Source organism: Lontra canadensis, unplaced genomic scaffold (genome assembly GCF_010015895.1).
Source record: "Lontra canadensis isolate GAN:19392208 unplaced genomic scaffold, GSC_riverotter_1.0 scaffold216, whole genome shotgun sequence".
Lineage (NCBI taxonomy): Eukaryota > Metazoa > Chordata > Mammalia > Carnivora > Mustelidae > Lontra > Lontra canadensis.
The window spans coordinates 267,946-287,847 of NW_022631210.1; positions in this window are offsets into that span (position 1 = coordinate 267,946).

Consider the following 19,902-nt stretch of genomic DNA (forward strand, 5'->3'; position numbering starts at 1 on the left):
TCACATATAAGACAAAATGATGAAAAGGAAGATGAAGAAAAAAGAAAAATAACAAATGGAAAATTAGAAGGGTTTTCAAGAAATCAGTGATACTATAAAGTGAAACAATATTAGAGTAATTGGGGTCCCAGAGGAAGAAGAAAGAGGGGCAGAAGGTGTGTTTGAGCAAATCATAGCTAAGAACCTTCCTAATCTGGGGAAGAAAACAGACATTAATTTCAAAAAGGCATAGAAAACCCACCTCAAAATTAATTCAAACAGATCAACACCCCACTATATAAAAGTGAAGCGTGCAATATTCAGAGATAAATAGAAAATCATGAAAGTGGCTTAAGAGAAAAGGTCTTTAACATGTAAGTGTATAAACATCAGACTGGCAGCAGACCTATCCACAGACACCCAGTACACTAGGAAGGGCTGGAAGCACTGGGTGTGGTACACCCAGTACTTGAAAACAATGAAAAAAAAAAAAGAAAGGAAAACTAAGAAATAAATAAAGTATGTAGAATAAAAGAAAATGGATGAATTAATAAACAATTTATTGTTTATTTGAATGAATGAATGAACCATTAAATATTTAAATAAAGATTTTTAACTACTTATTAAAGTCCCCCTCTCTTGCCACAAAAGTAGTGATATTCAAACTTTTAAGCCATGAACACTAATCACTTAATAAAATGAGAATTCATTGATTAAATATTTATTGAGAGCCTACAGTATCACTGAGGAACCAATGATGGAGAAAATGGGCAGAGTCTGTGCCTTCGTACATTGGTATTGTAATGGGCAAAACAACCAATGGGCAGATAAACTAATGTATAAATGTGCTTTGAATAAACAAAAATTAAGGTAAGGTGATGAATCTGTCAGGAGTTGCTATTTCATAGAGGATGGTTGAGAAAGCCTTTTTGGGGGAATGCAATCTGAGTTGAGACCTAAATGAATTGAGGGAATGAACTAGAAGAAGATCTAAAATGTGTCCCTTTCACACAGAAGAACCAGTGAGTGCAACAGTCCTCAAGAATGCATTTCTTGGGACACCTGGGTGGCTCAGTGGGTTAAAGCCTCTGCCTTCGGCTCAGGTCATGATCCCAGGAACCTGGGATCGAGCCCCGCATTGGGCTCTCTGCTCAGCAGGGGGCCTGCCTCCTCCTCTCTCTCTGCCTGACTCTCTGCCTACTTGTGATCTCTGTCAAATAAATAAATAAAATCTTAAAAAAAAGAGTTACAGAAGAGTTGGGAAAGGTTTAAAAAAAAAGAATGCATTTCTTATGCTCAAGGAACAATAGAGAGGGCAGGCTACCTTCAGCTGAATGAGCAAGGGAGAAAGTGATAAAAAGCATATGTCTACAATATATGATCATTTATGTATAAATTACATACAATGTAACTATATTTTTGTCTATTATAAAATATTCTCAGAAATATAAATTGTATAAACATGAAATAAAGTAATACAAACAAAGTTTTTAGTATTTTCTTCCCACAATCTAGCAGATAACCTTGTGCCTCCACCACTGAGGAACACCCACCCCACACTGGAGAACTTTGCTCTGTTGGAAACAAAAGATATAACTTAAAACCATGGAGTTGCATCTCTATCAATATACAAATACAGGCATCCTTCATTTTATTGCACTGTACTTTATTGAATTTTGCAGATACTGAGTTTTTCACATATTGAAGGTTAGTGTCAAGGCAGCATCAAGCAAGTTTATCTGCACCATTTTCCCAAAAGCATTTGTTCATTTTGCTTCTCTGTGTCACATTTCAGTAATTCTCACAGTATTTTAAACTTCTTCATTATTATATCTAGTATGGAGATCTGTAATCAGTGATCTTTGATGTTATTATTGTAATTGTTTTGGGGACACCAGAAACCACACCCATGTAAGATGGTAAACTGAATCAATACATGTTCTATGTCCTGACTGCTCTACCAACTGACCATCTCCACATCTCCCTCCCTCTCATCAGGCCTCCCTATTTCCTAAGATACATCAGTATTAAAATTAGGCCATTTAATAATGGCCTCTAAGCATTCAAGTGAAAGAAAGAGCTGTACATACCTCACTTTAAATCAAAAGCTAGAGAGCCAAGAATGGTCAAAACCTAGGCCTCTTGTGTCAGCCAAATTGTGAATGGAAAGTGAATGTCCTTGAGGGAAATTAAAAGTACTACTCCAGTGAAAACACAAATAGTAAGAAAGCAAAACAACCCTACTGCTAATTTGGAGAACGTTTTAGTGGTCTGGATAGAAGATCAAATGAGCCACAGCATTCCCTTAAACCAAAACCTAATCTAGAGAAAGACCTTGACTCTATTCAGGTCTGTGAAGGCTGAGAGCGGTGAGGAAACTGTAAAAGAAAAGCTTGAAGCTAGCAAAGTTTGGTTCATGACGTTTAAGGAAATAATCTATCTCCATAACATAAGAGTGAAAAGTGAAGCAGCAAGTGCTGATATAGAAGTGGCAGCAAGTTATCCAAAAGATCTAGCTAAGAAAACTAATAAAGGTGGCGACACTAAATAAAGATTCTCAGTTTAAATGAAGTGGCTTTCTATGAGCAGAATTTGCATCCAGGACTCTCATCACTGGAGAGAAGTCAATGCATGGCTTCAAAGATTCAAAGGAGAAGCTAACACTAATTTTTTGTTTTGTTTGGTTCTTTGGCTTTTGTGGTTTCTTAAAATTTTTACTGTGTTATGTTAGTCACCATAAAATACATCATTAGTTTCTGATCTAGCGTTCCAAGATTCAAGTTTACGTATAAGACCCAGTGCTCCATGCAATACGTGCCCTCCATAATAGGCACCACCAGGTTCACACATCCCCACACCCTCCCCCCAAAACCCTCAGTTTGTTTCTCAAAGACCACAGTCTCTCATGGTTCCTCTCTCCCTCTGATTTCCACCCCTTCCCCTTGGGTTTCCTTCTCCTAATGTCCTCCATGTTATCCCTTATGTTCCACAAGTAAGTGAAACTGTATGATAATTGACTTTCTCTGCTTGACTTATTTCACTCAGAATAATCTCCTCCAGTCCCATCCATATTGATTCAAAAAGTTGGGCATTCATCTTTTCCGATGGCTGACTAATATCCCATTGTATATATAGACCACATCTTCTTTATCCATTCGTCTGTTGAAGTACGGTATCTTACCTCTTTCCACAGAGTGGCAATTGTGGCCATCACTGCTATGAACTTTAGGGTGCATTTGCCCTTCCTCTCACTGCATCTGTATCGATGGCGTAAATACCCAGTAGTGCAATCTCTGGGTCACAGGGTAGCTCTATTTTTACTTTTTGGAGGAATCTCCACACTGTTTTCCAAAGTGGCTGCACCAACTTGCATTCCCACCAACAGTGTAAGAGGGTTCCGATTCTCCAAATCCTCTCCAACATTTGTTTGCCGTCTTGTTAATCTTTGCCATTCTAACTGGCGTAAGGTGGTGTCTCAATGTGGTTTTGATTTGAATTTCCCTGATGGCCAATGATGATGAACATTTTTTCATGTGTCTGAGAGCCATTTGTATGTCTGCTTAGGAGAAGTGTCTGTTCATGTCTTCTGCCCACTTCTTGACTGGATTATCTGTTTTTTTGGGGGGTGTTGAGTTTGAGAAGTTCTATATAGATCTTGGATATCAGCCCTTTTTCTGTAGTGTCATCTGTGAATATCTTCTCCCATTCTGTGGGTTGCCTCTTTGTTTTGTTGACTGTTTCTTCTGCTGTGCAGAAGCTTTTGATCTTGATGGAGCCTCAAAAGTTCATTTTTGCTTTTGTTTCCTTTGCCTTTGGAGACGTGTCTTGAAAGAAGCTGCTGTGGCTGATGTCAAAGAGGTTACTGCCTATGTTCTCCTATAGGATTTTGATAGATTCCTGTCTCACGTTGAGGTCTTTCAGCCATTTTGAGTCTATCTTTGTGTATGGTGTAAGAGAATGGTCCATAGCTGTCCACTTTTCTCAGCACCAATTATGGAAGAGATTCTCTTTTTTCCACAAGATATTTTTTCCTACTCTGTCGAAGATTATTTGACCATAGATTTGAGGGGTCTGGGGTCTCTATCTCTTGTCTGTACTCAGTTCCACTGGTGAATGTGTCTTTTTTTGTGCCAATACCATGCTGTCTTGGTGATCCCAGATTTGTAATAAAGCTTGAAATCAGGCAGCGTGTTGACCCTAGCTTTGTTTTTCTTTTTGAACATTTTTGAAATTTTGAAATTTTTGAACATTTGAACATTTTTGAACATTTCTTAGTGACTCAGGGTCTTTTCTGGTTCCATACAAATGTAGGATTGTTTGTTCCAGCACTTTGAAAAATGTCATTGGTATTTTGAACTGGATGGTATGGAAAGTATAGATTGCTCTAGGCAGTATAGACATTTTAACAATGTTTGTTATTCCGATCCATGGGCATGGAAAGACTTCCATCTTTTTGTATCTTCAATTTCTCTCAGGAGTGTTCTGTTGTTCCCCGAGTACAGATCCTTTACCTCTTTGGTGAGGTTTATTCCAAGGTCTCTTAAGGTTCTTGGTGCTATAGAAAATGGGATCGTTTCTTTAATTTCCTTTTCTATATTTTCATTGTTATTGTATAAGTAAGCGAGTGATTTCTGTTGCATTCATTTTATATCCTGCCACTTTACTGAATTGCTGTATGAGTTCTAGTAGCTTATGTGTGGAGACTTTTGGGTTTTCCATATATAGTATCATGTCATCTGCAAAGAGAGAGAGTTTGACTTCTTCCTTGCCAGTTGAATACCTTTTATTTATTTTTGTTGTCTGATTGCTGTTGCTAGGACTTCTAGTACTATGTTGAACAACAGTGGTGAGAGTGGGCATCCTTGTCATGTTCCTGATCTCAGTAGGAAGGCTCTCACCTTCTCCCCATTGAGAATGATATTTGCTTTGGGTTTTTCATAGATAGATTTTATGACGTTGAGGAATGCTCCCTCTATCATATTCTTCAAAGAGTTTTAATGAGGAAAGGATGCTGTATTTTGTCAAATGCTTTTTCTGCATCCATTGAGATGACCATGTGGTTCTTCTCTCTTCTCTTATTGATTTGTTCTATCACATTGATTGATTTGAGAATGTTGAACCACACTTGCATCCCAGGGATAAATCCAACCTGGTCATCATGGATGATCTTTTTAATGTACACTTGAATCCTATTAGCTAGGATCCTGTTGAGAATCTTAGCATCCATATTCATCAGGGGTATTGGTCTGAAATTCTCCTTTTTGATGGGGTCTTTTCCTGGTTTGGGGATCAGGGTAATGCTGGATTCATAGAATGATTCTGGAAGTTTAGCTTATGTTGCTATTTTTTGAAACAGTTTCAGGAGAATAGCAATTATTCCTTTTTTGAATGTTTGGTAGAGTTTCCCAGGGAATCCATTAGGTCCTGGACTCTTGTTCTTTTGGGAGATTTTGGATCAATGTTTTAATATCATTACCAGATATTGGTCTATTTAAGTTGTCAATTTCTTCCTGTTTCAGTGTGAGAAGTTTATAGGTTTCCAGGAATGCATCCATTTCTTCTAATTTGCTTAACTTATTGGCATATAACTGCTGATAATAATTTATGATGATTGTTTCTATTTTCTTGGTGTTAGTCATGAACTCTCCCCTTTCATTCATAATTTTATTAATTTGGGTCCTGTCTCTTGTCTTTTGGATTAGTTTGCCCAGTAGTTTATTCATCTTATTAATTCTTTCAAAAAGAACCAGCTTCTAGTTTCATTGTTGTACTATATCTCTAGTTTCTAAGTCATTGATCTCTGCTCTAATCTTACTCATTTTCCTTGATTTGTTGTTGATTCTCCAGTTCTTTAAGGTGTAAAGAGAGCTGGTGTATGCTGGATTTTTCCTTTTTTTTTTTTTTTTTTTTTTTTTGCATGAGGCTTGGATGACTACGTATTTCCCCCTTAGGACGGCCTTTGCCATATCTCATAGATTTTGGACCAATGTGTCTTCATTCTCATTGGTTTCCAGGAATTGTTTAAGTTCTTCTTTGATTTCTTGGTTGATCCACACATTCTTGACCAGGATGGTCTTTAGGCTCTAAGTGTTTGAATTCCTTCCAAAGTTTTGCTTGTGATTGAGTTCCAGTTTCAAACCTTGTGTTCTGAGAATATGCAGGGAATCATCTCAGTATTTTGGTATCAGTTGAGCCCTGTTTTTTTGACCCAGTATGTAGTCTATTCCAGAGAAAGTTCCATGTGTGCTTGAAAAGAAAGAGTACTCCGTTGTTTTAGGGTGGAATGTTCTGCATATATCTATGAGGTCTATCTGGTCCAATGTACCATTCAAATCTCTTGATTCTTTGTTGATTTTCTGCTTATATGATCTTTCTATTGCTGGAGTGACATGTTAAGATCCTCTACAATTAATGTACTCATATCAATATGACTCTTTATTTATAAGATTAACAATTGGCTTATGTAGTCAGCTGTCCCCATGTTGGGGCATAAATATTTACAACTCTCTGATCTTCTTGGTGGATAGACCCTTTAAGAACGATTTAGTGCCCTTCTGCATCTCTGACTGCAGTCTGTAGCTTAAAATCTAGTTTGTCTGATATGAGAGTCACTACCTCAGCTTCCTTTTGAGGCCCATTGGCATGAAAGATGCTTCTCCATCCCTTCACTTTCAGTCTGGATGTATCTTTATTTTCAAAGTGTGTCTCTTGTACAGCATATGGATGGGTCCCGTCATTTTAACCAATCTGCATCCCTGGGCCCTTTTATGGGAGCATTTAGGCCATTCCATTGAGAGTGATTATTGAAAGATAAGTTTTCATTGTCGTCATGTTGCCTATGAAGTCCTTGTTTCTATAGATTGTCTCTGTAAATTTCTGTCCTATGTCACTCTTGGGTTCCTTCTTGTTTTATAGAACCCCCTTAATATTTCTTCTAGTGCCGGCTTGGTGGTCACATCCTCTTTTAACCTTGCTGGTCTTGGAAGTTCTTTATCTCTCCATCCATTTTGAATGTCAACCTTGCTTGGTAAAGTATTCTTGGCTGAATGGTCTTCTCATTTAGTATCCTAGTATGTCTTGCCAGCCCTTTCTGGCTTGTCAGGTTTCTGTGGACAGGTCTGACATTATTTTGATTGTCCTGCCTCTGTACATAAGGAATCTCTTCCCCCTAGCAGCCCTGAGGAAATGTTCTCTGAATTTACGAGTCATGAATTTTACAATCAAGTGCCTGGATGTCTTTCTATCCTCATTGATCTTGGGGTGGGGGTGTCCCCTCTGCCCCTAGGACAAAAACACTGGTTCCATTCCCCAGATTAGGGAAAATTTCACCTAGGATTTAACTATGTCTTCTATTCCTCTCTCTCTCTCTCTCTCTCCACCTCCTCAGGGATCCCAATAATTCTGACATTGGAATGTTTTATGGTGTTATTTCCCTAATTCTGTCTTCATGCCTTCTAAGCAGTTTGTTCCCAGCCTCCTCTTGATCCTTCTTTCCTACCAGATTGTCAACTAGATCATGCATTCCTTCTTCTGCCTTATTTGCCCTAACTGTTAGAGTATTTAGATTAGATTGGATCCCACTGATAACATTTTTAAATTCTGCCAGATCAGCACTCACTTCTGTCCTTAGAGATTCTATATTGTCACTAATGGTTTTCTGCAACCTAGCCATTGCCTGGATAATTGTTACCCTGAATTCCTTTTCCAACATATTGTTTATGTCCATTTCCAATAGTTCTGTGGCAGAGGGCACAGTCTCTGAGTTTTTCCTCTGTTGGATGTTCCTCTTCCTAGTCATTTTGGTGAGAGGTGTTTGAGGAGATGTTTGGCTGAATATATCAGCCACGATCCAGGCAAGGTGCACCCTGGAAAGTTTTGGAGCACTCAGAAGTCACCATCAAAAAGAAAGGAAAAAGAGAGAGAGAAACAGAAAAAAATAAAAAGAGAGAAAACCCCACAAAAATGACTCCCCAATGTGAGATTTATAAGGCACATAAACAAAAACAAAGACAAAGACCAACAAAATAAATGGCAAGACTAAAAGAAGAACCCAGCCAAAATGAACCCCAGGAATAAGATTTATATAATACCAAAACAAAAACAAATACACAGAAACACTGACAGAATAATTTGATGGGAGGGTGGTTATAAACTCTCAATGTGGGTGAAGGAGGTTATTTTGGTTCTTCCTGGGTGTATCTTGTTAACTTTGTTAAAGGAGTCAACTTTCCAGAGATGCAGGGAGATTGAAAGTGGTTTATATATAGGGGTAGTATTGAATAGGGAAAAGGGATTACCTTGAAGCGTATATGTATATGTATATATAAAAAAGAGAAACACAGGTATATGTATGAAAAAAAGTTAAAGTTAAAATGTTATTAAAGAATATGTTGTATTAAACTTCTAGTTGTAATGGAAAGTATGTTAAAAAATTAAAAGACCAAGAATCATGAGAACAAATATAAAAAAGAAAAGTTGTATCTATGATATATACAGGTTTTAGGGCAATACCAGGGGCTTAGTATATTGTTTTCTCTTGATGTTTTACAGTTTTATTGGGACCCTGCGGTGGTTGTCCTCTTGTTCTTTTGACTTGTCTTCTAGGGGTGGGGCCTGCTGCACTGTTTGCCATCAGTCTTGCTTGGGCTGATTCTCCTTGCCCACCATCAAGGAGCTGGGCTGTGGAACCTAGTTTTTCAGGCTTTTGTTCTCTGGAGGTTTTTGTTCTTTGGCTGCTTTTTGCGACTTTTCAGAGGGTCAGAGCAAAGAAAGAATCTGTGCACCCAGACCTCCGCCTCGAAGAGAAGCCTCAGACTGTTCCCCTCTTGGTGGTTCAGAATACACAGACTCCACCTCTGCAAACTCCGCTGAATAGCACAACCTCCCACAGGCAGTGAGCACCCTAGCCACCATCCCAGTGGTCGCCCAAGGCCCATGCTTGTCTCTGAACCCCCATGCCACTAAAACCGTGAGCTATATTGGTCCAGGGAGCCCGCTTTCTGATGGCTGCCTTTGCCGGGACTGCTGTCTGGAGTCCAGGACCATGCTGGGTGTGCTCAGGCCCTGCAGTCGCGCAGGTCATGGAAGGCTGTGAGCCAAGGGATTCTGACCAGAGATCATGCCAGGTTCTCTCAGGAGCGGTCTGGGTGCACTCAGATCCCTCAGCCAGTCTCAGAAGGCTGCAGTCCTAGAGAATGCCAGCTGGCACCCACACCAGGCTCTCTCAGGCAAGGGCGGGTGTGCACCCAGCTCCAGTGGTGGTGCATACAGTGGAAAGCCATGGGCTCAGGGGCCATGGACTGGAGTCCTCACTGGACTCTCTCTGGCATTGGAGGTCACCAGTGGTGACTGTCCTGGGAACATGGGCTTAAGCCCATGCCCATAACTGTCCAATTCTACCAGTTGCCCCTTAGGATCTTTTGTTCTTTTTGAGTCTTTTTAAACCAGACTCTAAGTTAATGCTGGTCCCTAATCACATGACACTTTCCTATTGGGGTATTATTTTCCAGAGGGTCACTTCTGGTGGCTCCCTCCCCAGTCTGTTTATCCTCCAATATCAATCTGAGTGTCCCCACTCTGCTTTACCTCTCCATTGATGTCTTCTCCCTCCATTGAGATACAGAAGTGTATAATATTACATCTCAAGCTGATTTCCTGGGTGTTCAGAGTGTTCTGGTAGATCTTTAGCTCACTTTAAGGGACTGGTTGAAACAGAGTCTCCTATTTCTCTGCCATCTTGCCCCTCCTTCTGAAAACAGAATGATAAGTTCTTTATAAATTTTGAATACTAGCCCTTTATCTGATATGTCCTTTGCAAATATCTTCTCCCATTCTGTCAGTTGTCTTTTGGATTTGTTGACTGTTTCCTTTGTAAAGCTTTTGATCTTGATGAAGTCCCAATAGTTCGTTTTTGCCCTTGCTTCCTTTGCCTTTGGTAATATTTCTAGGATAAAGTTGCTGCAGCTGAGGTCAAATAAGTTGCTGTCTGTGTTCTCCTTGGATCTCGATGGATTCCTTCCTCACACTGAGGTCTTCAGTCCATTTTGAGCCTATGTTTGTGTGTGGTGTAAGGAAATGGTCCAGTTTCATTCTTCTGCATGTGGCTGTCCAATTTTCCCAACACCACTTGTTGAAAAGTCTGTCTTTTTTTCCATTGGACATTCTTTCCTGCTTTGTCGAAGATTGCTTGACCATAGAGTTGAGGGTCTATTTCTGGGCTCTCTATTTTGTTCCATGGATCTATGTCTCTGTTTTTGTGCCAGTACCATACTGTCTTGTTGATTAAATCTTTGTAATGAAGCTTGAAGTCTGGAATTATGATACCACCAACTTTGGTTTTCCTTTTCAACATTCTGGTGGGTATTCAGGGTCTTTTCTTGTTCCATATAAATTTTAGGATTATTTGTTCTATTTCTTTGAAAAAAGTTGATGGTATTTTGATCGGTATTGCATCAAATGTGTAGATTGCACTAGGTAACACAGACATTTTCACAATATTTCTTCTTTCAATCCATGAGCATGGAAAACTTTTCCATTTCTTTGGGTAGTCCTCAATTTCTGTCATGAGTACTCTATAGTTTTCTGAGTACAGATTCTTTGCCTCTTTGGTTAGATATATTCCGAGGTATCTTATGGTTATATGTGCAATTGTAAATGGGATTGACTTTTTAATTTCTCTTTTTTCTGTCTTGTTGATGGTGTATAGAAATGTAACTGATTACTGTGCGTTGATTTTATATCCTGACATTTTACTAAATTCCTGTATTAGTTCCAGCAGTTTTGATGTGGAGTCTTTTGGGATTTCCACATAAACTATCATATCATCTGCAAAGAATCAGTTTTACTTCTTTGCCAATTCGGATGCCTTTTATTTCTTTTCGTTCTGATTGCTGAGGCTAGGACTTCTAGTACTATGTTAAATAGCAGTGGTGATAGTGGACATCCCGCCATGTTCCTGACCTCAGGGGAAAAGGTCTCAGTTTTTCCCTATTCAGAATGATATTCGCTGTAGGTTTTTCATAGATGGCTTTGATGATATTGAGGTATGTACCCTCCATCCTTACACTGTGAAGAGTTTTGATCAAGAAGGAATGCTGTATTTTGTCAAATGCTTTTCCAGCATCTATTGAGAATATCATTTCATTCTTGTTCTTTCTTTTATTAATTTTTTGTTTCACATTGATTGATTTGTGATGTTGATCCAAACTTGCAGCCCAGTAATAAATACTACTTAGTCATGGTGGATAATCCTTTTAATGTACTGTTCGATCCTATTGGGAACAATTCTGGTGAGGATTTTTGCATCCATGCTCATCAGGGATATTGGTCTGTAATTATCCATTTTAGTGGGGTCCTTGTCTGGTTTGGGGACCAAGGTAATGCTGGCCTCATTAAATGAGTTTGGAAAGTTTTCCGTCCATTTCTTTCTTTCTTTCTTTCTTTCTTTCTTTCTTTTTTTTTTTTTTTTTTGGAACAGTTTCAGGAGAATAGGTATTAATTCTTCTTTAAAGGTTTGGTAGAATTCCCCTGGGAAGCTGTCTGGCCCTAGGCTCTTGTTTGATGGGAGATTTTGATGGCTGCTTCAATCTCCTTACTGGTTATGGGTCTGTTCAGGTTTTCTATTTCTTCCTGGTTCATTTTTGGTAGTTCATCCTCTCTAAGAATACATCCACTTCTTCCGGATTGTCAAATTTACTGGTGTATAGTTGTTCATAATATGTTCCTATAATTCTTTGTATTTCTTTGGTGTTCATTGTGAGCACTCCTCTTTCATTCACGATTTTTAAATTTGGGTCTCCTCTCTCTCTCTCTCTCTCTCTCTCTCGTTGTTAAGTCTGGCTAAGGGGTTATCAATCTTATTAATTCTTTCAAGGAATCAGGTCCTAGTTTTGTTGATCTGTTCTACTCTTCTTTTGGTTTCTCTTTCATTGATTTCTACTCTGATCATTATGATTTCTTTTCTCCTGCTGGGTTTAGGCTTTCTTTGCTGTTCTTTCTCCAGCTCCTTTAGGTGTAGGGTTAGGTTGTGTGTTTGAGTACTTGTTTCTTGAGAAAGTCTTGTACCAATATATACTGTCCTCTCAAGACCGCCTTTGATGCATCCCAAGGATTTTGAACCATTGTGTTTTCATTTTCATTTGTTTCCATGAATGTTTTTAATTCTTCCTTAATATCCTGGTCGGCCCATTCATTCTTGTATAGTATGCTCTTCAGCCTCCATGTATTTGAGTTCTTTCCAACCTCCCTCTTGTGGATCAGTTCTTGTTGTGGTCTGAAAATATGCAGGGAATGATCTCAAACTTTTGTTACCAGTTGAGACCTGATTTGTGATCCAGGATGTGATCTATTCAGGAGAATGGTCCATGTGCACTGGAGAAGAATGTGCATTCTGTTGCTTTGGGATAGAATGTTCTGAATATGTCTGTGATGTCCATCTGGTCCAGTGTGTCATTTGAAGTGTTTATTTCCTTTTTGATCTTTTGGTTAGATGATCTGTCCATTTCAGAGAGGGAGGTGTTAAAATCCCCTACAAATATTGTATTGTCCATGTGTTTCTTTGATTCTGTTATTAATTGGTTTATATAATTGGTTGCTCCCATGTTAGGGGTATAGATGTTAAAATTTTTAGATTGTTTTTTGTTGGAGAGACCCTTTAGGTATGATATGGTGTCCTTCCTCATCTCAAATTATAGTCTTTGGTTTAGAATCTAATTTGTCTGATATAAGGATTGCCACCCCAGCTTTTTTTTTTTCTTTTGTATATCCATTAACATGGTAAAGTGTTTTCCACTCCCTCACTTTAAATCTGGAGGTGTCTTTGGGTCTAAAATGAGTTTCTTGCAGACAGCATATCAATAAGTCCTGTTTTTGTTTTTGTTTTTGTTTTTAATCCATTCTGATACCCTGTGTCTTTTGAATGGGGCATTTGGCCCAATTAAATTTAGAGTAACTATTGAAAGATACGAATTTAGTGCCATTTTATTGCCTATAAGGTGAGTATTACTGTATATTGTCTCTGTTCCTTTCTGGTCTGTTACTTTTATGCTCTCTCTTTTCTTAGGGGACCCCTTTCAATATTTCCTGTAGGGCTGGTTTGGTGTTCACAAATGCTTTTAGTTTATGTTTGTCCTGGAAGCTTTTACTTCCTCCTATTTTCAATGACAGCCTAGCTGGATATAGTATTTTTGGCTGCATATTTTTCCCATTTAGTGCTCTGAATATATCATGCCAGTCCTTTCTGGCCTGCTAGGTCTCTGTGGATAGTGCTGCTGCCAATCTAATATTTCTACCATTGTAGGTTATGGACCTCTTGTTCAGAGCTGCTTCCAGGATTTTCTCTTTGTACTGAGACTTGTAAGCTTTACTATTAGATGATGGGTCATGGACCTATTTTTATTGATTTTGGGCGGTTCTCTATGCCTCCCGGTTTTTTTTGTTTGTTTCTTTGTTTGTTTTTTTATTTGACAGAGAGAGATCACAAGTAGATAGAGAGGCAGGCAGAGAGAGAGAGAGACAGAGAAGCAGGCTCCCTGCTGAGCAGAGAGCCCGATGCGGGACTCGATCCCAGGACCCCGAGATCATGACCTGAGCCGAAGGCAGCGGCTTAACCCACTGAGCCAGCCAGGCACCCCTGCCTCCCGTGTATTGATGTTTGTTTCCCTTCCCAAATTAAGGTAGTTTTCTGCTATAATTTGCTCCAATGTAACTTCTGCCCTTATTCTTCTGGAATCCCAATTATTCCAATATTGTTTCATCTTATGTTATCACTGATATCTCCAATTCTCCCCTCATGATCCATTAGATATTTATCTCTCTTTTTCCTCAGCTTCTTTACTTTTCCTTTTTTGGTCTTCTGTATCACAAATTCTATCTTCTGCCTCATTTATTCTAGCATTAACAGCCTCCATGTTTTTATTGTACCTCATTAATAGCTTTTTTCATTTCAACTTGGTTAGATTTTAGTTCTTTCATTTCTTAAGAAAGGAATTTTATTTCTCCAGAAAAGGATTATCTAGTATCCTCTGTGCTTTTTTTTCAAGCCCAGCTAGCTTCTTTATAATTGTCATTCTGCACTTTAGTTCTGATGTCTTATTAATGTCTGTATTGATTAAGTCCCTAGCAGTTGGTACTGACACTTGTTGCTTTTTTTGAAGTGAGTTTTTCTGCCATATCATTTTGTCCAGAGGTGAATAGACAAATGAGGGAATAAAATGCTAAAAGGGTAACAACGACCCCAGTAGTATGTAAACTAACCAAATCAGAAGAGACCAGCAGCCAAGGAAGAAAGAAAGAGGAAAAAAAAAAAAAGAATATGATCACGCTGGTGAAGAAGACAGAGCCACACACTACTTGATTTTGGGTGTATTTTTCTTTGTTAGAAGAAACTGCCTGCACAATTTTTGAGGAAAAAAATATATATGCACATATACCTGATGACGGTATAGAATATAACTTTAACAATGAAAGTGTAAAATGATTTTAAAAAAGGAATGTGCTCAGGCTGGAGACTAGAACAAAGCTAAATGTTAGATTTAGGGTGTATTTTGGTCTGTTAGAAGAAACTGTACCACAAAATTTTAAAGGAAGAAAAACTTATATGTGTACAAGAAATAAGGTTAAATAGAGTGAAGGGATAGAAAAAGAGTATAAAATGAAAATTGAAAAAGATTCTTATTTTATAAGATAGAATAGTTAAAATAGGAAAGAGAAAAAACTTCACAAAATAGAAAAAGAGAAAATACCAAAAATTAAAAAAAATTGATATACTAAAGCATCATTGGGAAAAAGCCATGAATTCTATGTGCTGTATTCCCCTAGCTTTGGAGTTTTGCTGTTCTCATTGATCAGTAAAAGGGGTCTTGGCTGAATGTTCTTGCTGATCTTCTGGGGGAGGGGCCTGTTGTAGTGATTCTCAAATGTCTTTGCCCAAGGCAGAATTGCACTGTTCTTGCCAGGGGCAGGCTAAGGAATCTGTTCAGGTTAGCTCTCAGCAGCTTTCGTTCCCTGAAATGTTTCTGTACAGCTTTGGAAGATGAGAATGATGATGGCGGCCTCCCAATCTCCAGCCCCAGAGGAGTCAAGAGCTCAGGATGACCCCTCTTCAGTGTGCCATCAGAGAAAACAATCACTCCTGTCTCCTTGGTCTCCGGCTGTGCTCCATGCTCAACTGGCCTGTGATGGAGCATTTCTATCTCTGGCACATGGCCCCATTTGGAGTCTCAACACCCAGCAGATTCCTGCAGCATGCTCCCATGCCACTCCTGGTGGTGCAAGGGAGTTCTCCCTAGATCTGCCACTTGTGGGATCCCTGCTCGAAGAATAGTGGCTTGGCTTTGTTTCTGCTCATGGTTTATGGCAACCCTGACCTGAGAGCTTCCCTCCTCAGCTCCATCTTTGCAGCCAGCTGCCCCACTCAGATACCTGGGAGCCCTGCCACACTCAGGTACCCTGCTCATTCTGTGATCCCCGAGTGTCCTGAGACCACACTGACCCAGTGAGGATCCTACCCCACACATAGCTACTGGAGCAATATCCCTCCATGGAGCTGACTTCTAAAGGTTCTGATATTGTGTTCCACTGCTCTCTCACTTGCCGGGAGCCAGCTGATGGAGGCTCCCTACCCCTGCAGGCTATCTTCCCATACTTCACCTAGGATTCACTTCTCTGAACGTCCTGGTGTCCAGAAAGTGGTTGCCTTTCTGTTCATAGAATTGTTTTATTCTTCTCTTTGATCGCCTGTTGGGTTTGTAGGTGTTCAGAATGGTTTGATAACTATGTAGTCAAATTCCTGGGACAAGACCGAATTTAGGTCTCCTACTCCCCCACTATCTTGCTCCTCCTTTCTATTTAAAACAATTCTAAACAAGGGGGAGGAAGATGGCCACAGAGTACGTGGACACTTGGCTCACCTCATCCACTAACACAACTAAATAACTATCAAATCATCCTAATACCCCAGAAATAGACCTGGAGCCTGAAAGGAAAACAAAACAAAACAAAACAAAACAGAATTAAAGAGAGATAAGGGGAGGAGGGGCAAGATGGCAGAGTGCAGGCATGTCAACCGGTTTCCTGAATTTAACTGGATCTCTACCAAGCCAGTCTGAACAAATGAAATCAGCCTGAGATGTAAGATTATACATCTGGATCTCTATGTGGGAAGAGGATATTCAGACCAGAGGTAAAAAGGATGGAGTTGTGATTGCATGAGAGCTAATCAGGCTGAACTTAAAAATATTATAAATGAGATACAGTCAAAACTAGATATTCTAACAGCTAGGGTAAATGAGACTGAAGAATGAATTTGTGATCTAGAAGACAAACTGATAGAAAGGAAGGAAGAGGAGGAGGACTGGAACAAATGGCTTAAAATCCATGAAAACAGAGTTAAAGAAATAAACAATGCCATGAAGTGTTCTAATGTTAGAATTATTGGGATTCCTGAGAGGGTAGAGAGAGAGAGGACTAGAGATATATTTGGAATAATCATAGCTGAGAACATCCTTAATCTGTGGAAGGAAATAAGCATTCATGCACCCAGGAGTTCTTTATCTAACAAGGCTGTCATTCAGAATGGATGGAGAGATAAAGCACTTCTAGGACTGGCAGAGCCTGAAAGAATACATGACCACTAACTAAGTTGGCCCTCTGGGAAATAAGGAGAGTTCTATAAAAGAAGAAAGAACCCAAGAGTGACATAGAACAGAAATTTACAGGACAATCTATAGAAATAAGGACTTCACAGGCAACATGAGGACAATTAAATCATAACTTTCAATAATCACTCTCAATGTGAATGGCCTAAATGCTCCCATGAAACAGCACAGGGTTGCAGATTGGATAAATTGGAAGGACCCATCTATATGCTGTCTACAAGAGACTCATTTTGTATATAAAGGTACATCCAGACTGGAAGTGAGAGGATAGGGAATGATTTTCATGCCAATTGACCTCAAAAGAAACGTGGGGTACCAATTCTCATATGAGAAAAATTAGATTTTAAGTTAGGGACTGTAGTTAGAGATACAAAAGGATACTACATCATTCTCAAGGGGTCTATCTAACAAGAGAATCTAAGTATTGTTAAATCCATGCCCCCAACATAGGAGCAGCCAAATACATAAGCCAACTGTCAACCAAAATAAAGAGAAATACTGAAAAATAATATGTTAATAGTAGGAGACCTCAACACCCCACTCTCAGCAATAGACAGATCACCTCAGCAGAAAATCAGCAAAGGAAGAAGAGCTCTGAATGGCACACTGGACCAGATGGACCTCATAGATATATACAGAAGATTCCACCCTAAAAACAGACTGCCGATACTTCTCAAACACACATGGGACTTTCTCCAGAATAGACTACATACTGGGTCACAAATCAGGTCTCAACTAATACCAAAAGATTGAGATGATTCCCTGCATATTCTCAGACCACAGTGCTTTGAGACTGAAACTCAATCACAAGAAAAAGTTAGGAAGAAATTCAAAGACTTGGAAGCTAAGGACCATCATGCTTTAGAGTGCTGGGATAAACCAGGAAATCAAAGAAGGAACTAAGATTTCTTGGGAATCAATGAGAATGAAAACACTTCAGTCCAAAACCTATGGGACATGGCAAAGGCAGTCCTATGGAGGAAATACATAGCTATCCAAGCCTCACTCAAAAAAATAGAAAAATTCCAAATTCACCAACTAACTTTATGCCTTAAAGAACTGTATTAAAAAAGAAGAAGAAGAAGAAGAAGAAGAAGAAGAAGAAGCAGCTTAAGCCATGCACGAGAAGGGAAAGAAATTTAAGGTTAGAGTAGAGATCAATGAATTAGAAACCAGAAGTATAGTCGAGCAGATCAGTGAAACTAGAAGATGTTTCTTTGAAAGAATTAATAAGATAGTAAACCACCAGCGAGACTTATCCAAAAGAAAAGACAAAGGACCCAAATTAATAAAATTATGAATGAAAGAGGAGCTATCATTAGTAATACCAAGAAAATAGAAACAATTATCAGAAGTTATTATCACCAACCATACACTAATAAATTAAGCAACCTGGAAGAAATGGATGCCTTCCTGGAAACCTGGAAATGACTAAGAAACAGGAAGAAATTGACAACATGAATAGACCAATACCACTAACGAGATGGAAGCTGGAGACCTGATGGATTCTCTAGGGAATTCTATCAATATTCAAAGAGTAAATAATACCTATTCTCCTGAAGCTGTTTCAAAAAATAGAAACAGAAAGAAAGCTTCCACACTCTTTCTATGAGTCCAGCATTACCTTGATCCCAAAATCAGGCAAGGACCTAATCAAAAAGGAGAATTTCAGACCAATATCCCTGATGAATATGGATGCCAAGATTTTCAACAAGATCCTAGTTAATAGAATCCAACAGTACGTCAAAAGGATTATCCACCATGACCAGGTGGGATTTATCCCTGGGATGCAAGTGTCATTCAACATTTGCAAATCAATCAGTGTGATAGAACACATTAGTAAGATGAGAGACAAGAACCATATGGTCCTCTCAAGTGATGCAGAAAAAAGCATTTGACAAAACACAGCATCCTTTCCTGATTAAAATGCTTCAGAGTGTAGAGATAGAGGGAATATTCCCCAATTTCATAAAAAAGAAATCCACAAAATATGCACAACAAATAACATTCTCAATGGGGAAAAGCTTAGAGCCTTTCCCTTAAGATCAGAAACACGACAAGGATACCCACTCTCACCACTGTTGTTCAACATAGCACTAGAAGTCCTAGCCTCTGCAATCAGACAACAAAAAGAAATAAAAGGTATTCAAATTGGAAGGAAGAAGTCAAGCTCTCTCTCTTCACAGGTAACATGATACTTTATGTGTAAAACCCTAAAGTTCCACCCCCTAATTCCTAGAACTTGTACAGCAATTAAGTAATGTGACAGGATAAAAAAAAAATCAATGCACAGAAATCAGTTGCTTTCCTATACATTCATAATGTCACTGCAGAAGGGGAAATTAGGGAATTGATTCCATTTACAATAGTACCAAAGCCCCCAGATTCCTTGGAATAAAACTAACGAAAAAGGTGAAGAATCTATACTTTAGAAACTGCAGAACACTATGAAAGAAACTGGGGAAGAGACAAAAGATGGAAAAACATTCCATGCTCATGGATTGGAAGAATAAACACTATTAAAATGTCTATGATACCCAGAGCAATCTATACTTTCAATGCCATCTTGATCAAAATACCAACAGCATTTTTGAAAGTGCTACAACAAACAATTCTAAATTTTGTATAGAACCAGAAAAGACACAAAATTGTCAAGGAAATGTTGAATACGAAAAACAAAGCTGGGGGCATCATGTTGCCTGATTTCAATCTATACTACCAAACTCTGATCATGAAGACAGCATGGTACTGGCACAAAAACAGACACATAGATCAGTGGAACAGAGCAGTGAGCCCAGATATGGACCCTCAAGTCTATGGTCAACTAATCTCCCACAAAGCAAGGAAAAACATCCAAAGGAAAAAAAAGGTAGTCTCTTCAATAAATGGTGCTAGGGAAATTGGACAGCTATATAGAGAAGAAGGAAACTTGACCATTTTCTTGCATCGTACACAAAGATAAACTCAAAGTGGATGAAAGACCCCAATGTGAGACAGTAATCCATCAAACTCCTAGAGAAGAACATGGGCAGTAACCTCTTAAATATCAGTCACAGCAACTTCTTTCCAGACACGTCTCCAAAGGCAAGGGAAACCAAAGCAAAAATGAACTTTTGTGACTTCACCAAGAGAAAAAGCTTCTGCACAGTAAAGGAAATAGTCAACAAAACAGAGAGCCACCTACGCAATGGGAGAATATATTTGCAAATGACACTTAAGACAAAGGGCTGATAGCCAAGATCTATAAAGAACTCCTCAAACTCAACCC